We start from the raw sequence: 18,243 nt of genomic DNA, 5'->3' as shown, positions 1-18,243 counted from the left end.
TACATCAGCAACGTTGTGTCTGCCCTCTTCTTTCCATCATCTGGTCATTGGGCCTGCTCCCTTCTTCTGGACATTGGATCCGCCCCTTTCTTACATCATTTGAACATTGGGTCCACCCCTTCTTATGTCATCTGGACACTGGGCCTGCCTCTTCTTACATCATCTGGACATTGGATCCACCCCTTTCTTACATCATCTGGACATTCGACCCGCCCCCTTCTTACATCATTCTTACATCATTCCGTTTCCATCTCACTTAGAGTCTATCAGTGCTGAGCAATCTACGCCACATGGAGCCCACAGCCTCCCGAAATGGTGTGCACTGTTGTTTTCCACCATACTCACGTCTCCAGACACTACGATATTTGAAAGAACTAAGATGGGTGCAGAAGTAAGGCACCTGCCTTCAGTCTTTTCCCGAGAGAGATTTTGAAAACTGTACTGGTAGAGGATTCAAGAACATGGTAGGAGAAAGATGGCTGATAGCTCATCTTCATGGTCAGGGTCAGCTTGTTTGGATTTGGAGTCACCTGGGAGACACACCTCTGGATGTGCCTGTGATGGTGTTTCCAGAGAGGTTAGACTGAGGAGGGAAGACCCGCCCTGTATGTGGGCAGCTCCATCCTGTGGGCTGGGTTCTGGGACTGACTAAAAAGAGGAAAGTGAGTTGAGCCCCGAGTGCCTGACTGCAGATGCAGGGTGACGAACCACCCCACACTCCTGTAGCCATACCTTCTCTACCATGCTGGACTGCACTCTCAGACCACCCAAATAAACCCTTACTTCCTTAAGTTGGTCTGGTCCAGTCTTCCATTATAGCAAGGAGATGAGTAGCTGATATGAATGGTTTGGAATTCTCAGAGAAGAACGAGGCCACCAGTGTGCTCCGTCCCAGTTCACTGCTGAGCTCTGTGACCTTTTGGCTTGTATCTTGGGCAGGTCAGGAGGGGAAGCCAAGGTCAGCTGCTCTGTTCTAGGAATCGGGACCAAGCGCTTGGCTTTCTAACCAGCCTGTGTGAGAGGAGCATCCCTGACAGGGAAGTGTCCGAGGCAGTGTTGGTTCTCCCAGTTATCCTGTGTTGTTGGCCTCCAGCTGGCACATTGGACACTGTGAACCATCGAGAGAAGGGTGTGAAGACGACAGAACCTGGAAGCATGAGTTTAAATCTTACATGGGTCCCTCACGGAGGCTGTGTGTAGCCCTCACCCGCCCCCCCCCCCCCCGTATGTGAGCAGTAAGGGCGTGCCAGGGAGATCTCATGCTGGCAAGCTTGACCTCAACTGAGTTCCACCCCCTGGATTTACATGGTGGGAGGTGAGAGAGACCATTCTGTTGTCCTCTGAGGCCCACTGTGGACGGTGTGCCCACCCAATCATACTAAATGTTTTAATTAAAAAAAAAAAAAGAAATGAAAGGTGGGTTGGTGAGATGACTCAGTGGTTAAGAGCACTGACTGCTCTTCCAGAGGTCATGAGTTCAAATCCCGGCAACCACATGGTGGCTCACAACCATCTGTAATGAGAAACAAATAAAAACCTATGGGCTGGAAAGAGCAGGGGCTGGAGCGAGCCGAGCCAGAGCAAGAGGGAGAAAGGGAAGGGGGAAAAACGGAAAAAAAAAAAGTTTAACAAACAAAACAAACAAAATCCCAAAAGGTGAGCTAGCTTATTGAAGAGAACAGCTTGGGGCCCAAGGGCCATCTTATGCTGGGTGCCTCTCCTCTACTTAACCCCCTGACTGGAAGAGGATAGAGAATCAGTTTGGGGAAACACCCATGCCCATACGGCCACATCTGGTCAAGGGCATGATCAGAGCTGACATTTAAGCTGAGGACCAGTAGGTGGAATGTTCTAGCACAGGGGTTCCTCAACTGGAAGAGGCACTGGTGGTCCCATTTCACAGGTTTTGATCCAGCGGCACTATATTGGGGCTTAGGAGGTGACAATTACATCATGGTCTCAAAGGTGTGGATGGCGCTGGCCTGGAGCATTACAGAACCAAGGCTTTTAGCGACTCTTTAGCATCCCTGTAAAGCTCGTGATGGTGCCAAGGAGTGCAGGCAGAGCAGATGCCAAAATTAGAGACCTCTGCCACAGACTTGGGTTCGAATTTTGCCGCCGCCCTGACCAGGACTCTTCCTAACAGGGCAACCACGCCCTGGCCCTGAGAGCCAAGCACGGATACCGGGTCCTCTTCTGGGATTCTAGGCAGTGCCTCTCTCTTAGGCGCCAGGTCCGCGATCGCGCCTCCGACCGTCGCAGCGCCTCTCCACTGGCCAGCGTTGCTATGGCAGCGCCGCAGGGGGGGATGCTGAGGCTGAGGCTCGCAGTAGCCCCTTTGTGATGCGCCGGGGAGATGTGCACCCCACATCTCTTTGCTCCATTCCCGGTCCGCAAGATGGGTGCTTGTCCGTGCGCCCCACCCCACCCCCACGCCCGAGGCCGGGTGCGGCACCTCCGCCCGCCAGCCGCTCCTGCATTAAAATTTCATGGGCGCTGCAGTAAACGCGAAGACGACGCCGGCTGCGCTGGGGGGCCGTAGGGAGGGAGGCTGCGGACCAGAGCGGGGAGGAGTTTGCGAGGGGAGGCGCTTGGGAGGACTCCCCCAGTTCTGTTAAGAGCTGGGCACAAAGAGCCCTTTGCACTCCAGCCGCAGGAGCGAGGAGGAGCCGAGGTAAGCCGGGGTCGCCATTCTCACTCCCCGCCGTGCGCACCTGATCCTAGGGAGGGCAATGGGGTGGGGGTGGGGTGTCCCACAGTCCCAGGGCAATGGTGGCCCGCGCAGAGTGTGTGACGGGGCTCCCAACCCGCAATGACCAGATGTGAGGGTCCAGTGGATGGACCATGGGGATGGAAACACAGAGGATGCTCAGGGTCTGGTAGTTATGGTCTGAGGGGGAACAAAGACCCTTCCCTTCCCCCACAGCTAGATGCACATGGGCGTGGGGACTCCGGTACCACACCAACCCACAAGGTTAGCAGGTAACTCTCTGGGATGGGGACTGCGCCCAGGCATGGAGGGTGGGGTAGCGGGTGGTTTCTCTGACTCCCTTCCTCCCCACGCCCAGCCCTTACCCTTCCTCCACTTATGGGCCTTATCCCAGACCTGGGGCGTCCAGCGCAGCCTCAAACCCAGGGGATCGCTGCACTCTCATTGCGACGTTGCTCTGGATGCTGTTTGCATATCCTTGGGGAGTCACTGCTTTGGCACAACAGTCCCGCGAGGTGGTAAGAACCCATTTTAAAGACAAGAAAAAGGAGGTCCAGAGAGGTTTAGCGGCCTGTCCAAGGTCACTCAGCCAAAGATTTTTGAGTTTGACACGACGGACTCTGAAGTCCACAAGGCATCTCTAAAACGGTGTGGGGGTGACCCTAGAACTCATTAGCTCGGTTTCTCAACCCTCCTGGGCTCTGAGACACTACTCTCTGCAGAAGCTGGGGGTTTGAGAGGGAAAGGTCTAGACCTCTTTCATCTAGGACGCGAACGAGATTATTTCTTGGACAGAGGGATTCCGGGGACCCCTGCCTCCCCACTCTCGTCCCAGTCTCCCGAGCACAGGCCTCCAGGCGTCGGGGATCGCTGGCGCGCACACCCCACTGCGGAGAGGAGTCGCGCCAGGAAAACGCCCCCACCTGCTGCAGGGAGGGGCTAAGGGATCGAGGGCAGAGAGAGAGAGAACTTGCTGGAAGCTGGAAGCCTGTTTGTTTTTCTCCGCGCCAGCGTCGCGCTGAGCTGGGAGCAGCCTTGGTGCCTCCCCAGAGCGCTGTTCCCAGGAGGCGTCTCCGGGTGTGGAGAGCGACGGGCAAGGATGAGTAACCCCACACTCCCGGGGCTCCCCTCAAGTGAGCCAATGTCCCGCCACGTGGCCCCGCGCTGCATCAGCACATCTAGGGCGGGGCTGCACATCTGGAGGTGCTCAGAATCGCTCCTGATCCTGGAGCGAGGGTTGGGGGTGGGGGGGAAGGGTGTCCCCTGGGCCAGAGAACTGCCCCCCACCCCAGCTTCAGAAGCGGGGCAAATGGGTTCCTGGGGCTAACCCATCTGCTCCATGCTGTGAGAAAACACTGAACTCACCCTAACCCTATTGAAAGAATTCTGGGTTAACAACTTTAACCTCTGCACACCCTAAATCTGTCTTTTTATATCCTTTGCGGTTGAGAATGGGTCTGAAGTCTGCCCTACGCGCTGACCTTGCAGAAAATTTAGCCTACCCTCTCCCCATCCCATAACAGTGTGTGTGTGTGTTGGTGTACATTTGACATTTTCAGCGTCCCAAAGAGCTTTTCCAGTCGGTTGAAGACAACCTCTTATAACAACCATAGAAAAATGAGTGTTGGTCAGGAATGGTCCTTGCAGTCTCAGGGTTTGGTGGTGTGAGGCAGGAGGATGGCAAGATTGAGAATAGCCTAGGCTACCAAAGTGAGTTTTAAGCCAGTCAGGGCTGTATAGTGAGACCCTGTGTAAGAAACAAAAAGAGAGAGGGAGAAAGAGGGACAGGAGGGATGAATAGAGGGAAGGAGGGAGATCATGCAAAAGCTAGGCCGCTCACGCCTGTCATCTTGAGATGACATCAACACTTGGGAAGCTGAGGCAGTTTTTTTGTTTTTTTTGTTTTTTGTTTTTTTTGTTTTTTGTAGGATCTTACTATGTTAGACTAGGATGGCCTGGAACTCAGAGTTCTGCATCTGCCTTCTAAGCACTGGGATTAAAAGAATGCTTATAATCACCCACTGTACCTGTACCTGGGTAAGGATTATACATTTAAGGCCAACCTGGGCTACATAATGGCACCCTACCTCAATTTTTAAAATTTATAATTTTGGTACATTTTCCCCCCTTGAAATCCACCTTCCTAAATTTAGTAAGAGCAAGAATTGCGCAGCTTTGGAAAAGACAGAAATAAGAGAAAACCCTATTTTCACAAAGTTCTAGGCTCACTGTGGTGGAGGGCTTCACCAGAGACTTCCCTCTTGCTGCCCCCCCCCCCCCGCCCGCCTCCGCCCCCGCCCCATCAACCTATTCTGTGGTAGATTGCTTTCCCCTGGCACAGCTCACACCAAAACCTCTTCAAGTTTACTCATTGGAGTTGTGATGGAGAGAGAGAGGGCTGAGAGCAGAGGTCTCTGTGTCAATCCTACCCGCCATATCAAAGTCAGGCGTTTCCCAGCCTCAGTTTCTTCAGCTGTAGAGTGGGGCCATGTTCTTGGGGGTGGAGGGCTGTTGGCTGTGAACCAGGGTCAGCCACCTTATTGAGGGCAGACCCTGTAACACACTTGCTGGGCCAGCTCACTCGTGTGGAACCTGTTTTAGTCTGGCTGTGTGCCTCTGGACAGTGCTACCCTTCTAGGTGACCTTCTGCTGTTGGGACAGTACACCTCTGGGGCACCCGGCCTTTTGTGCAGGTTCAATGGGCTGGTGAATAGCTTGCGGCTCAGTCCTCTGTTCCCAGGGGACCCTCACCCCCGCTTTTGAGGCCTGGCTCATTTGTCCTTCTGAGAAACAATAGTCAGGATTCTCAGAGGCACCAGCTGGCTGAGGGTGACATCTGTCTCTCATTCTTTTCTGCACTGATGAGGCAGGTGTCCCCTCTTCCTCTTGGTGCCAGGTGGCCCCTCTGGAGGAGCCAAGGGGAATGAGAGTTTTGACCATGTGTCCCCGAGGCATAGGAGACAATAAAAACAAACCCTAGCTTATCCTGGTGTAAGGAAGATAAATTGCGCAAAGCTGGGAGCTGGGTGGAGGACTTCACAGTCATCTTAGCAAGTTCTAGGCCAGTCTGGGCTACATGGGATCTTCTCTCTCTCTCTCTCTCTCTCTCTCTCTCTCTCTCTCTCTCTCTCACAGAGGGAAAAAAGAAAAAGAAAAAAAAAAACCCTTGCACTTAGATATCAATGGGGCGAGAAAATAGATACAAAGGTCACATCCATCAATTTAGACCATAGTCAGGTTTCAAACCTCAATCTAACCTGTTCCTCTGAGTGACACGCTGCCACCTGTCCCTTAAAGTGCCACCTGTCCCTTAAAAGGGACTTAACGAGTCGTTTGGAGGCTATGAATGTAGCTGCAGTAAGCTGACCCTGACACACATTAAATGTTCGGATGTCTGCAGCGTTTGTGGGTCTCTCTCATTCCCCTTCTGTATCCAGAGCTCCAGTCTCCTCTGTAGAATGGGGACCACAACCCAGATGGTTTTAGCTGGCTTCCCTTCTCCTGCCTTTTGCTTTTCTCTGGCCCCATGTGTCCTCTTCTGTGCTCTGTCTCCTGCCCGAGTGCCCGAGTACCCTGCAGATCTTGACACTTGCATTCCTGGGGGCCTCTGGAGCTCTGAGCACCAGAGCCTCCTGAAACAGTTTGTGCCAGTGGCTCTTATCTGCCTCCGAGATGTGAGCAGAGATTTTATCCCCAGGTCGGGCAGAAAGAGTAACTCCAGGGACCTCAAGAGCAGCCCTCGGCCATCTCCCTGGCAGCTCTTCACTGTTACAGGAATGGAATCATGTGCATTTCTTGGGCGGTGTGAGTGTGCTGTATAGTCAACCACCACACCACCTAGTCGATGGTATGAGCGTTGATGGCCCATCCTGTCACTTCACGTAACACTCATAGTGAAAACAATGCCACACTCATTCCGTGGACAGGGGACTGAGGCTCAGCTCAGCACTTGGGAGACCGAGAAAGGATCACCTCAAGTTTGAGGGGGAGTCTGAGTTCGAGGCTAGCTTGGGCTACATGGTAGGACCCTGTCTCAAAAAAGAAAGACAAATCCAAGGTGCAAAGTCATGATGGGTTTCTCTGGGCTCCGTGCCCGTGCCCTTCTCAGGGCTCTCTGAGGAGCTCTGTTGTGGTGATGCCAAGGTGTGGCTGGTCCTGGATACCCACTTTTCATTCCTGTCTTTCTCTTTGTGATAGCTGGAGTTCCGTCTGTTCTCATCACACGGACATGGCTGATCTGTCTCAGTGGTACCTGGGGGCGAAGCAGGGAGCCGGGCAGTGGAGGCCAACATTGTTACCAAGTTGGCTCTGTTTTAACACAGGGACTGAGCCTTCTGAGCCTCAAGGTAGGAGAGATCTATGTCTCATGGGTGCTAGTCTTTTGCCCAAGTTTCCAAAGGGGCTCCTGGTCTTGGCTTTTGGGGGTGAGGGGCAGAGCCACCAGCCAGGTCCACAGGCCTCACAACTTCTGATCATGAACTTCTCAGCTCTGGTCCTTTCATCATACATACATATCTTTTGTAGAAAACAACCCCCACAGATGTGTGATTAGCTTGGTTTTTAAGTTAGGGTACAAAATAATGTGCTTGGGACAGGTAGAGTGTTTACCGAACATTCAGAAAGCCCAGGGTTTGAGCCCCAGCACAACAGGAGCTGGATGTGGTACCACCAGCCTGCAATCCCAGAAGTTCAAAGTTAACCTTGGCTACGTTGTGAGCTCGAAGCCAGCCCAGGCTATTTGAGGCTCTGTCTCAAAACAAGCAAGCAATAGACAAACAGAAGTCAAAAACCAGGGGCTGGAGGGATGGCTCAGTGATTCAGAGCACCGGCTGCTTTTGCAGAGGATCCAGGTTTGATTTGTAGCACCCAGATGGTGGCTTGCAACTGTCTCTAACTTCATTTTCAGGAGATCTGACCCTCCCTCCCTCTTCTGACCTTCTTAGACACTGCACACACAGGGTACACAGACATACATGCAGGCAAAACACGCATACTCATAAACATGTTTAAAAGTTTAAAAACAACCCCAAAGCAAAAGAAATGCCTGAGTGTCTCTTGCCTACGTGTCCCCTCCTAGGCTCAGCCTTCAGATGGCCAGTGGCTGTGACCCCACTGTAGATCAGGAGTGTGTCCCTTGGTCCTGCCCTTTCTCAGTAACCCAGCCCTTTCTTGTACAGCTTAAACACAGTGCCACACTCCTGTTTCAAGGGTACAGCCCAGAGATTTTGATTACAGTCACCAGGCCCTGCGGTTCTGTTTAATGACATTGTTGCATGTCAATTGCTCCCATGAGATTGCCCAAGCCTGGGAATCCATTCCTATTCCACACCAAGCCAAGGAGACCCATAAGATACTTTGTATTACTCCTTATTGTCCTTTTCTGGACATTTTGTATAAACTTGGCCACACCCACTACTCATCTTCTTAGTGAGATGAGAGAGAGAGAATAGCCATCTCACTATTCAATCCAGGCTGGCCTTGAACTCATGACCCTCCTGTCTCAACCTCCCTAAAGCTGGGATTCCAGAAGGGCACCACCACACCCAGCTCTGGGTCTGGCTTTTCTTAGCATGGCCTGTGTGGTTTGTCCAGGGTCTGTCAATCACCAGATCCTTTTTACAGCCCAGTTGATGCCACTGTGTGGTGGTACATCTCATCTGTTCCTTAGGGATTTTAATTTGACCCATATTTCCTACCTGGGGTGTGTCCCCACCAGGGTTGTATGATGGCTGAGTATAAATGCAGTCTGTGTTTCTGCTGAGGGGCTGCACTGGCTGGTTTTGTGTGTTACCTTGACACAAGCTGGAGTTGTCACAGAGAAAGGAGCCTCTGTTGAGGAAATGCCTCCATGAGATCCAGCTGTAAGGCATTTTCTCAATTAGTGATCAATGGGGGAGGTCCTAGCCTATTGTGGGTGGAGCCATCCCTGGGTTGGTGGTACTGAGTTCTATAAGAAAGCAAACTGAGCTGAGCCTGGCAGTGGTGGCGCATGCTTTTAATCCCAGCACTTGGGAGGCAGAGGTAGGCGGATTTCTGAATTCGGCCAGCCTGGTCTACAGAGTGAGTTCCAGGACAGCCAGGCAGGGCTAAACAGAGAAATTCTGTCTTGAAAAACCAAACCAAACCAAAAAACAAACAAACAAAAAAAGCAGGCTGAGCAAGCTAGGGGAAGCAAGCCAGTAAGCAGCACCCCTCCATGGCCTCTGCATCAGCTCCTGCTTCCTGCCCTGTGTGAGTTCCAGTCCTGACTTCCTTTGGTGATGAACAGCAGTGTGGAAGTATAAGCTGAATAAACCCTTTCCTCCCCAACTTGCTTCTTGGTCATGATGTTTTATTTAGGAATAGAAACCCTAAGGCACAGGCCTGTGTTCTGAATTCAAGTCACCGATTAATTGGCTAAGTTTCCCGAATAACGGCTCAGAGTCACAGGTGATGCGCCTGTGGGGTTGGAGAGCCACAGCCTCACCCTGGTTTTCATCGCTCCCAACAAAGCCACAGCTTTCTCTCTACACTATGAGACTGAATCAGCCTGACCCTGGAACTAGGGTTCCCTGGAAACCTCCACTGTCCTCACAATGACCAGGATTCAGGGTCTGCACCCTGTGACGGGGTCACTGTGGGTTTGTTCACAGAGTTCCTGCTGCTTCCCAGGTGACGGAAGAGTGGAGAGATTTGGGAAAGGTCACGACTAGCCTGCAAAGTAGCCTTGCAGATAAGTATCATTTCACCAGCCCGCCTGCTCTCTGCTGGTACGCTGAGAAAGGGGCAGCTCTGGAATCCCCAATGGGAGGGAGGATGGGTGTCCTGTGACTCTGGCTCTTGAAGATGTCGTTTGTAAGCTTGAACAGGCTCCTTGGGCTTGCAGACACAGGGGAACCTCCTCAGGGTTCCTCCACTCAGGATCCTCCAGGATCCTGGGACAGGAGGCTCTAAGAGCAGGTATGAGATGTCTCACCTTCCTTGGCTCGGGGTTTGGAGGACAGATGTAGCATGACTGTCAGGAAAGAGCAAACCTGAGTCCTGGTGTGGAATGCAGGCACTCCTTTCTCTCTTCCACCACCCTGGTGACTTGCAGTGGTCCACACAAGCCCTGCACCCTTTGGCCACCTGTTTCTTTGTTGTGGGAGTCACAGGAAGGAGGGGACTGAGGTAGGCAGAGGGCTGCTTTCATTTCTCAACCATGCCTTGAATGGCCACTATAGTTCCCTTGTGGGACAGGGCAGGGATCAGAGGGAGGCACAGGCTTCCAGTAGCCGGGACAGTTCTAGGCTTAGAGTTCCAGATCCCCCTCTATCCAGCACCGCCCCCCCCTCTGTTGTCCCCTATCTGCCCAGTTTACTTTGAGTTTTCCTGGGTCACACAAGAACCCACAATGCTCTAGGTGACAGAGGAGGAGGAGGAGGAGGCAGATGGCTCCTGAGCCAAGGCAGGGCTTGTGCATGGTCATCTCCTGGGGTGCATCTTGTGTGTGTGGGGGGGTGGGGGGCTGGCTCTTCTGTCTTCCAGAGTCATCCACTGATGTCTGTGTGGGGGAGGAGCTAGGATCTAGGCCTTCCATGAGGTCGATGATGTAATGATGTCAGGTAAGGGTGAGAAGTATGCTTCCTTTTAGGAGGGTGGTTGGTACTCTGTCTCATATTCCCTCCCATGACCAGAGCTCTTCTGTCTCTGAGGGGGCCTGGGGGGCGGGGGGACCTGAAGCAGAAGGTTTGCTGTGCATGGCGTCAGTAGGGGAGTATGAGAACAATCTGAACCCCCTCTAGTGGAGGCTCTCAGGGGGAGGGGTCGTCATCTCACACAGATATGAACCTGATCTTTAAGGTGGTGCTGCTGGGTGTCCAGAGGTGAACGCCAGAGAGATGGCCCCACCCTTTGTGATCTTCAAGTATGACAATGCATCACTACAGCTCAGCAAGCGGGTGAGCTCTCGGTCCTGTGGGGTGTTGCGTCCGTGTGTGGGGTGGGGGTGTAGGTGTACACAGGGTCTCAGCTGAGTCCACTCCACCCCTTCTCAGACTCTGGCCTCTTGCGGTCACTCTGGGCCACCTGACATTGGCTTTGTGCTGATCTTTTGAGTGAACCCCACCTCTTGGTTCCTTTACCACTTCCTGTCTAAATTTAATCTGACAGATTTGTGTCCCAAGCTGTGCTTCCTGCCCCGTGTGTATGTTTGTATGTTGGAAGCCCAGGACATAGACTAAGGGCATCTGGGGCGCCCTCACCTTCTTTCCTTGTGCCTCTCCCAGACAGCTCTGCGCATCTCCAGACCCTGATCTGTCTTGGAGCCCTGGAGATCCCTTGGATTCTGACCTCCTGGAACTGGGGAGCAACCTGTCTCCCTGAAGACCCTATCCTTCCCAGTACCTGAGACGGAACCCCCCTGAAGAAGAGCCATTCCTGGAAGATGTACTACTTAGGAGTCACCCTGTCTTTCATGGACAGCTCCAGAGGGTTGGGGGGAGGAGGCTGCAGCTTAGAAGGGGGGGGCACTGGAGGCCTCTCCTCATCCCATATGGACTGGAATCCTCCAGTCTCTGGAGATGGGGTGGAGCTAGGCCCCCTCCTGGCCACAGGTTGGTGTCTCAAAGGACCTGTGGGTAGGGCAGGGACTCCATGGGCTTGGAGGAGGAGCTGATGGGGAGGAGTCCAATGTCTGTCTTTGTCTGTTTTTCTTTCTTTCTTTTTTTCTTTTTCCTTTTCCATTCCTTTTCTTTTTTTGTCTGTTTGCTGCTTGAGTGATGAGTCTGTTTGGGTGTTTCCTGGGGTGAGGCTTACCTCCCTGCTGGTTGTAGGAAGAGGACAGCTAGCCAGTCCTGGTCTGGGAGGAGCCTGGCTAGCCCCTGTGCTTGCTGTTCAGCACAGGAAGGAACCTTGGAAAGAGAAAGGGGATGGTCTAAGATAAGGAGACCTAGTAGGGAGGTTCACAGGCAGAACCATAGCTCCAGCTTCCTCCAGTCACTGGAGAATGGGCTGCACCCAGTCAGTTACAAAGGCTTTGCCCAGGACATAGGAGTGCCCAGCCTGTACCCCAATCCATATTGCATAGCTGCGGAGGGACAGAGGCTGGCACATACTCCCTCCTCAGGGCCCAGTGCCCAGTATAACCTGTCCGTTCTTCATCTCTTGTCATAGTCCTGGAGGAGGGTCTACAACCAGCAACGGAGCACTGTATGGCCTTCCTTGGGACAGTCTAGAAACAGGAATCCCTTGACTGGGGTAGGGGTGGGGCAGTTGCTTATTCTGCGTCCTGGCCTGTGGTGCTTGGCCCCAGAGACTCACACCACAGGGTATGAGGCTGGCAAAGCAAGACCAAGGTGCCAGCGGTAGCTTATGTCTTCACGGGGCCTTTCTCTGTGTCCAGAGTGAGTGAGCGAGGCTCCAGGGATTTGTCCATGACGGCCTTGCCATTTCAGGACCCAGGCTTACGAATGACCTCATCTGAGCTTAGGCACATCCTTGGTGGTCTTGTCTCTCTGTGCCTTCACAGAGGGCCTAGAGATTCAGCCTGTGCCTCTCGGGGGAGGGGGGACTCTGACAGGGTGGTCTCACAGACATGAGCAGCTAGTCTCCCCATCAGAGTTCCTCACATAGGAAGGAACAGACAAACATAAGATGGGTACAGGGTTGCTGGCATTGTACCAGTTGTCTTAGGGACATACACGGTGGCTGCAGCCAGTACAGACCCAGCTCAGGTCTCAGGGTACCCTCTACAAGCCCCCTTGTCTCTCTACCAGCTTTGATTTCCACATGTCATGTGGGCCATTCGCTCTCTTGGTGGCCTAGGCAGCTCTCAGGCGGACCTGTTCCTGACTCAGTGCTGGGCACTCAGCAGATGCGCCATACAGTTCTGTTCAGTGGGAGTGTAGGGAGTTTAGATGAGGGTTCATCTGGGTTGGATACAGTCTGATTCAGAGGCAGTTCTGGCTGGGCCACTCAGGTCTGCCTTGCTGACCAGTCTGGGGCAGTGGCCACCTTTGGTTTCTGTGGCTTGCCACGTTTTCCAGAAGGAGATGAACCTTGTTTCCTGCTAGACTATGGGTCCCACCCTGGTTCTTTTATTTGTGTAGCCATCTTGGGAAATACAGGAGCTATGCACCTCAGACATTTGCAACTTTGTAGTCATCAGAGAGAAGCTGTGTCCAGGAAGAATTAGACAATAGGCAGTCAAGAGAGGCCAGCTCTGGCACGAGGGAGGGAGTGACTTCCTAGTCAGGCTGACCCCCACTGGGGCATTGGAGGATGAGAAAGGTATGGCTTGACTGAGTGCTTTTGGAAAGAAATTAAAGCAAAATTCAAATAGGTCAAATACAGGGTAGGACCTTTCAGAGCCTCAAAGTGCTAATGGGCACCTCAGACACTCAGGCTGGGACAGAAGAATGAGACATTATCTGTCTTTTCTGGCTACAGAATTATTTTCCTAACAAACATATAGAATGCTGGGAGACAGCATTAGGCTTTAGAAGTGCGCTCAGATGTCCTATTGTCCTCTGGGAGGAAAGAGATGCTGGAGGGTGGGGCTTGGGGGAGTCCAAGCTTTGCTTTAGGACTCAGGCTAGTTCCTTGCAGTTCCTTCTTTGTAGAGGAGGCCAGTGGTGGGAGCAGCCAGAGACCCGGGAGTTGATGATGGAAGAGATGTTCATTTTCAAGGGCAGCAGCTCTGGGTGGTGGTGGGGTTGTGGTGAGATGCTGGCGTGTATGTGTGTGTGTGTGCTGGTGCGCACGCACAAGCATATGAGGAGATCCTTCTGGGAAGAGGCTGGCCACAACCAGGCAGGGGGTTTGCACTGAGGACAAGCTGGGTACATTTTTAGCAGATCTGAAGTGTCTGTGGAGCTCCAAGACCCACAGCCTAGAAACGGAAGCTCTGGGCTTCCAGCATGGGGTCATTGAGGTCAGACCTGGTTCCTACGGTGGGTGTTGATGGGGTATAGAGGCAGACCCCCTGCCCTGGTCAGGCCCCATGCCCAGGTTGGTGGGGACAGGAGGCCTGTGGTGGGGGGCAGGGGGCTGGGGGCCGGGGGATTGAAAGGGGAAGGCTGCATGGTGTGATTAACCTACTAACCAACCCAGGGCTCGGCCAGGACGCTGTGGCACGTGACGAGATGCCTGGCCTTCTGTCAACCGACTAATCCACTAACCTGGCCCGAGCATGTCCTACTAACCCCGCAGCAGCCAAACCCTACTAACTCTGCAGGCCAGGGGCCTTCCCAGAGGCTGGGACGCGGACAAGGCTCAGGAAGGCCCTGCCTGGGGGCTGGGATCTATGTGCAGACCCATCCTGCGGGACAGGGTATGCTAAGAGACTCACCAACTCTGCCGCTCCCTGCTGGCGGAACGGGACCCTTCTACTTCCGCCCGTGGTGAGGTGACCGAGGTGTTGCCGCATGGCAGGGACTTCAAAATGGAATAAGACACGCTGAGGGCGGGCCTCGGGGGACTCGGTGGTACGTCCATTCTCTGATCTCGGGTGTTCTGCACACAGACCCTTCTACCTGGGGCAGACACGTGCTTTGAGTCCTTAACGTCTCTTATCTTTCTCCCCTGCCAGCTTTCTCTCCCATAGGCAGCTCTTTTGATTACTAATTGTCTAACCCCGGGGCACCCCACTCTGCACCCTGCCGCCCCTTAACTAACGGCCACCCCGCTGCCTTCTTCTCTCTAGTGGCTCCTGTGTGTGTCTGCTGGTGCTGTGCTACTAACCCGGCCCTACTAACTGGTTTCTCTTCTTACTAACCCAGCCCTGCCGAGCTCTGGGCTTCCTGGGGGCTGGTCCCTCCTTTTGGCAAGCAGATGTCCCCAGGCTGTCCAGGCCAGATCTGAGGCAGGGGACAGCCGTATTTAGTGACGCCCAGAGGAGGAGGAGGAGGAGGCTGTCCTGTGGACGTGGGACGCTGGGCTCCGAGCATGACCTCTCTCCTCTGTGCACAAGTCTGGTTGCCACCAGGAGTGGATGGGACCAGGGGATCTCGTGGGAACCATTGTGGTGCCCATGGCTCTAGAATTGGCAATTCTGGGCCCTACCTAGCTGGGGCCCTCTGTGATTTAGGGCAGGGAGAGAAGGGTAGGAACATCAGGGGCTGGCCATCTTGTACAGGAGCTCAAAGTGTGTGTCTGAACCCGAAGCCTTACCTGGGAGCTATAAACATGTTTCCTAAGCAGGAAGCATGTGAGGGGCCATTTCCCTGAAACACCACAGCGCAGAGAAGCCCGAGGAGAGAGGGCATCAGGAAGTTTGTGAGAGGGCCTTTCTCCTAGCCTGAGAAGAGATGGCCGATGACCAGTAAGAAGGTTCTCCACATAGGCGGTCAACTAGCCAGGCCTTTCCCACTGAGAGAGGCGGAAATCTCAAACTGGAAGTCTATTTGGGATCATTTTTCACACAGGAAGTAGGTGTGAGGATATTTTTTCCCTCAGGAAGTGTTTAGAAACACTCTCTCCACACTTAGAGAGGACAGGCTGCCAGTTGTCCTGATGCACAGTCGGGGAAGCGTCTCTACGGGCCCTTAGGGCTTATGGGAGGGGCAAATGGGTGCCAGGAAGTGAATCCTAGAAGCCCACAGGCTGATGGGAAGTCACCCCAGCTCCTTGTTCGGTTTATATCCATGCCCCTGCCCCAGCCAGCCTCCCCCAGAGCCCGCCAGCTGCTAAGCCAGGGCCACACCTGGGGGTGATTTCATGCCTCACCTCCAGTAGGCTCATGGCCTCTCTGGGCTAACCTCTGGCTCTTTTGCACTAACTCTAGCTCTCCCCCAGCTAATCCCTGCCTTTCCCTGGCTGCCCCAGGGGCTGACCACTAGCAGCCAGCCCCGCCCACCCGCGGGGCTCCAGGCTCCTTTGAACCAACCACCCTTTCCTCTGGACTAATGTATGCCTTTCTGGTCTGTTCCTTCCGGCAGAAATGAATGGCTGTGGATTTCTCTCTGACTAACAGGTCTCATACTCCTCTCCCTGTTACCACTAACGGCTTGGTTGATGGCGGCGTGGCTGGCGAGGGATGGGCGGAGGTTCTGAGCTTGGTTGCTATGGGGAGGATGTAGCTAGTGAGAGTAGACACGTGACCGGTCTGGGTCAGAACTTCCAAATGTCAATCAAAGTGTTAACCGGACTAGGGTGTGGCTCAGCCCAGAAGAAAGGATACTGTCAACTGAGCATTTTGGTGGGACCAGACTTACAGCCAACCTTCCATGGGTGTGGCCACTGGCTTCATCCAATATAGCCTTACAATCTGCATTGGCCGTTAGCTCCTGTAAAATACAGCGTCAGTTCTTGCAAGCAGTTCTTAGCTCATATAGGAGCCTAAGACACCTGTCTGATGGGCCCAATTTGTTACTTATGGACTCATTGAGCACAAGGTCATGGCCTCCCTGGAGTCCTTGTTTAGGAGACTTACGGAGTTTTGGCCCTATGACAACGTCAAACTCCAGATAGAAATACATTCTCCATCGTTTACACCCTAGAGTAAAATAGTTCGACCTTTACCTCCAAGTCTTCTAAGGTAGATCTTTTACACAGGGTAGGTGTGCAGAGGGCAGGGAGTGTGGCTGGCAGGGAGTTAGGAACCCTTAAGGCAAGGGGAAGTCCTCTGGAAGCAGGGGCAGAAAGCCATGAGGCCATAGGACCCTTGTGGAGCTGAGGGTGACACCAGGTTGAAGTGGGCAAGAGAAGAGAGCATGTTTCACTGAGTGGTTTGGAAGCCAGAGCCTAGAAGGCTGGAGGTTCAAGGACAGGCTGCCTGATCTGTTGTTGTTGTGAGAACTGCTTACCCACGGGCTTAGGACTGACTGGAGAGATGCCAGAGAGTCTACGGAGGGACCTGAGCCACAGAGGAAATGGAGAGACCCCGTAGGAACGTGGGTTTACCCTCCAGGTACGGCTTGTACGTACTCGCTGCTGCCCTCTCATGGCCAATCTTCCACATTTCACCAACAATGCCCTGAGAGAGGCTGCACAGGGGACTCTGCTCCGGAAACTGAGCAGAAGCCTGATCACAGAAGGCCTGACAGCGTCCTAGTTTGGGACAGTAACTGGTCCCTGGTGGCTGTAATTATGTGTGGTGGGCCCGGGATACTGAAGGGGGCAGGGATCAGGAGAGCTAAGACGAGGTAGGCAGAGAGGGCTCGCTGAAGGGGGATCATGCCAGCTAAACCTTGACAGGCAGGGAGGGCATGGCTGGAACAAGCCACACTCGATTTAGGGTTAGAGAGCAACCAAACAAGAGTCTGGAAGATTCATGGGGAGGTGTATAAAGTGAGACGCTCAGGATGTGACAAGCCCCAGGCCTCGTTGGCTGTAAAAGACAGACTTCATTCCTTGGGATGCCAGACATAGTCTGTAATTGTAATCCCAGCACTTGCACAATAGAGACAGATCTCTGGGGTCTGCCTGCCTGCTAGCCAGCCAGTCTAGCTAGCATCATATGGCCTGAGAGAGAAGGGGGCAGGGCCAGAGTTCTCAGGCTGCCTTGGTCGAGTCAGCCCAGGTGGGGCAGGGAGGAGCTTGCCCTGTGCGCTGGCCACGTTATAGAAACCACCAGAACTTCTGGTAGCTGGGAAGACACTTCGGTCCATCTGGAGAGGAGCGGGGTTCATAGTGCTCCACCCTTCACTGGGGATCGTGAGAGATCCCCGGAAAGCAAGGGACTGAGGGGACAACGAGGAACTTGAAACTTAACACAGGCCCCGGTAGTGTGCATCTCCTCCAGAAGATGTGGAGATAGGTGGTGTTGGCAGTGATGGTGGTGGTGGTGTGTGTGCATGAGAGTGAGAGAGACGGTAGAGAAAAGAGAGGCTATAACTCGAGAAAACGGAGTCCCTGAGGCTCGCTCTAATCGCCTGCATCTGGGCTGCCCCTGCCCCTTAATTCCACTCAACTTTAGGCTTGTTTTGAGCAGGACCCTGTGCGTGCGGGACTGGCCTCTTGTCTGAAGAGCTCAGAGCCTGCTTGGAGGGAGGAGCCTCGGTGGCTCCTCCCCGAGGGTGGGGCTGGAGACAGCGAGGAAAGCCTGGTCCTGTCGTCAAGTTGGGAGCTCTAGTGCAGCCACTCTGGAATCTGTCTAGGGAACCCATTGTTTTATAACCATCTCAGCAAAGATGTCTGTTCCATGTTGTTCCTGCTGGGGGAGACTGAGCGTGGGGCCCTAGAAACCTGATGCAGATTAAAAGATGTAGATCTTCCATGGGTCCAGCCACAGTTACGGGCTCTTGGTTTTCATGCTTGTAGCTGCCTCTGTGTAAGATGCCATTTTGATATTAAAACCGACACACACTGGAGAGTGACTGGTTTATGAGGGAGAGGGTTGTCATGGGGGAGGATCAATCAGTGGGACTTCTGGGCGAGCCGAGTTGCTGGTGAGCCAAGATTGGGGCAAGATGGCTCAGCTGGCAAAAAGGCTCACTGTGCAAGTCCGATGGCATGTTCGATCCCTAAAACCCACAGAAGGGAGAATAGCTCATGAAAGACTGACCTCTCCACGTGTGCATCTTGGGGTGTAGCCCCCTTCTCCAGTGCAGAAAATAGAGCTTCTAAAAGTTATG

General features: G+C 53.5%; 1 long non-coding RNA gene across 12 annotated transcripts; it reads left to right on the top strand.

Annotated features, from left to right (window-relative positions):
• The first annotated feature begins 2,166 nt into the window (after positions 1–2,166).
• LOC110295346 (uncharacterized) lies at positions 2,167–17,977 on the top strand. 12 transcript variants are annotated; one of them, XR_003836728.2, is made up of 7 exons: positions 2,167–2,674; positions 2,927–2,974; positions 3,105–3,228; positions 6,908–7,056; positions 9,343–10,293; positions 10,532–10,629; positions 10,957–11,618. It is a non-coding gene; the product is annotated as an uncharacterized LOC110295346 (long non-coding RNA). The 12 variants fall into 12 exon arrangements; XR_003836727.2 differs by having other exon boundaries at positions 2,927–2,982; XR_015046975.1 differs by lacking the exon at positions 3,105–3,228 and adding an exon at positions 13,781–17,977 and having other exon boundaries at positions 2,174–2,674; positions 2,927–2,982; positions 10,957–11,283.
• Positions 17,978–18,243: the final 266 nt, after the last annotated feature.

Source organism: Mus caroli, unplaced genomic scaffold, assembly GCF_978045245.1.
Source record: "Mus caroli unplaced genomic scaffold, Mus_caroli_1 scaffold_4, whole genome shotgun sequence".
In the NCBI taxonomy this organism is placed as follows: domain Eukaryota; kingdom Metazoa; phylum Chordata; class Mammalia; order Rodentia; family Muridae; genus Mus; species Mus caroli.
This window is presented reverse-complemented; position numbering and strand designations above follow the sequence as displayed.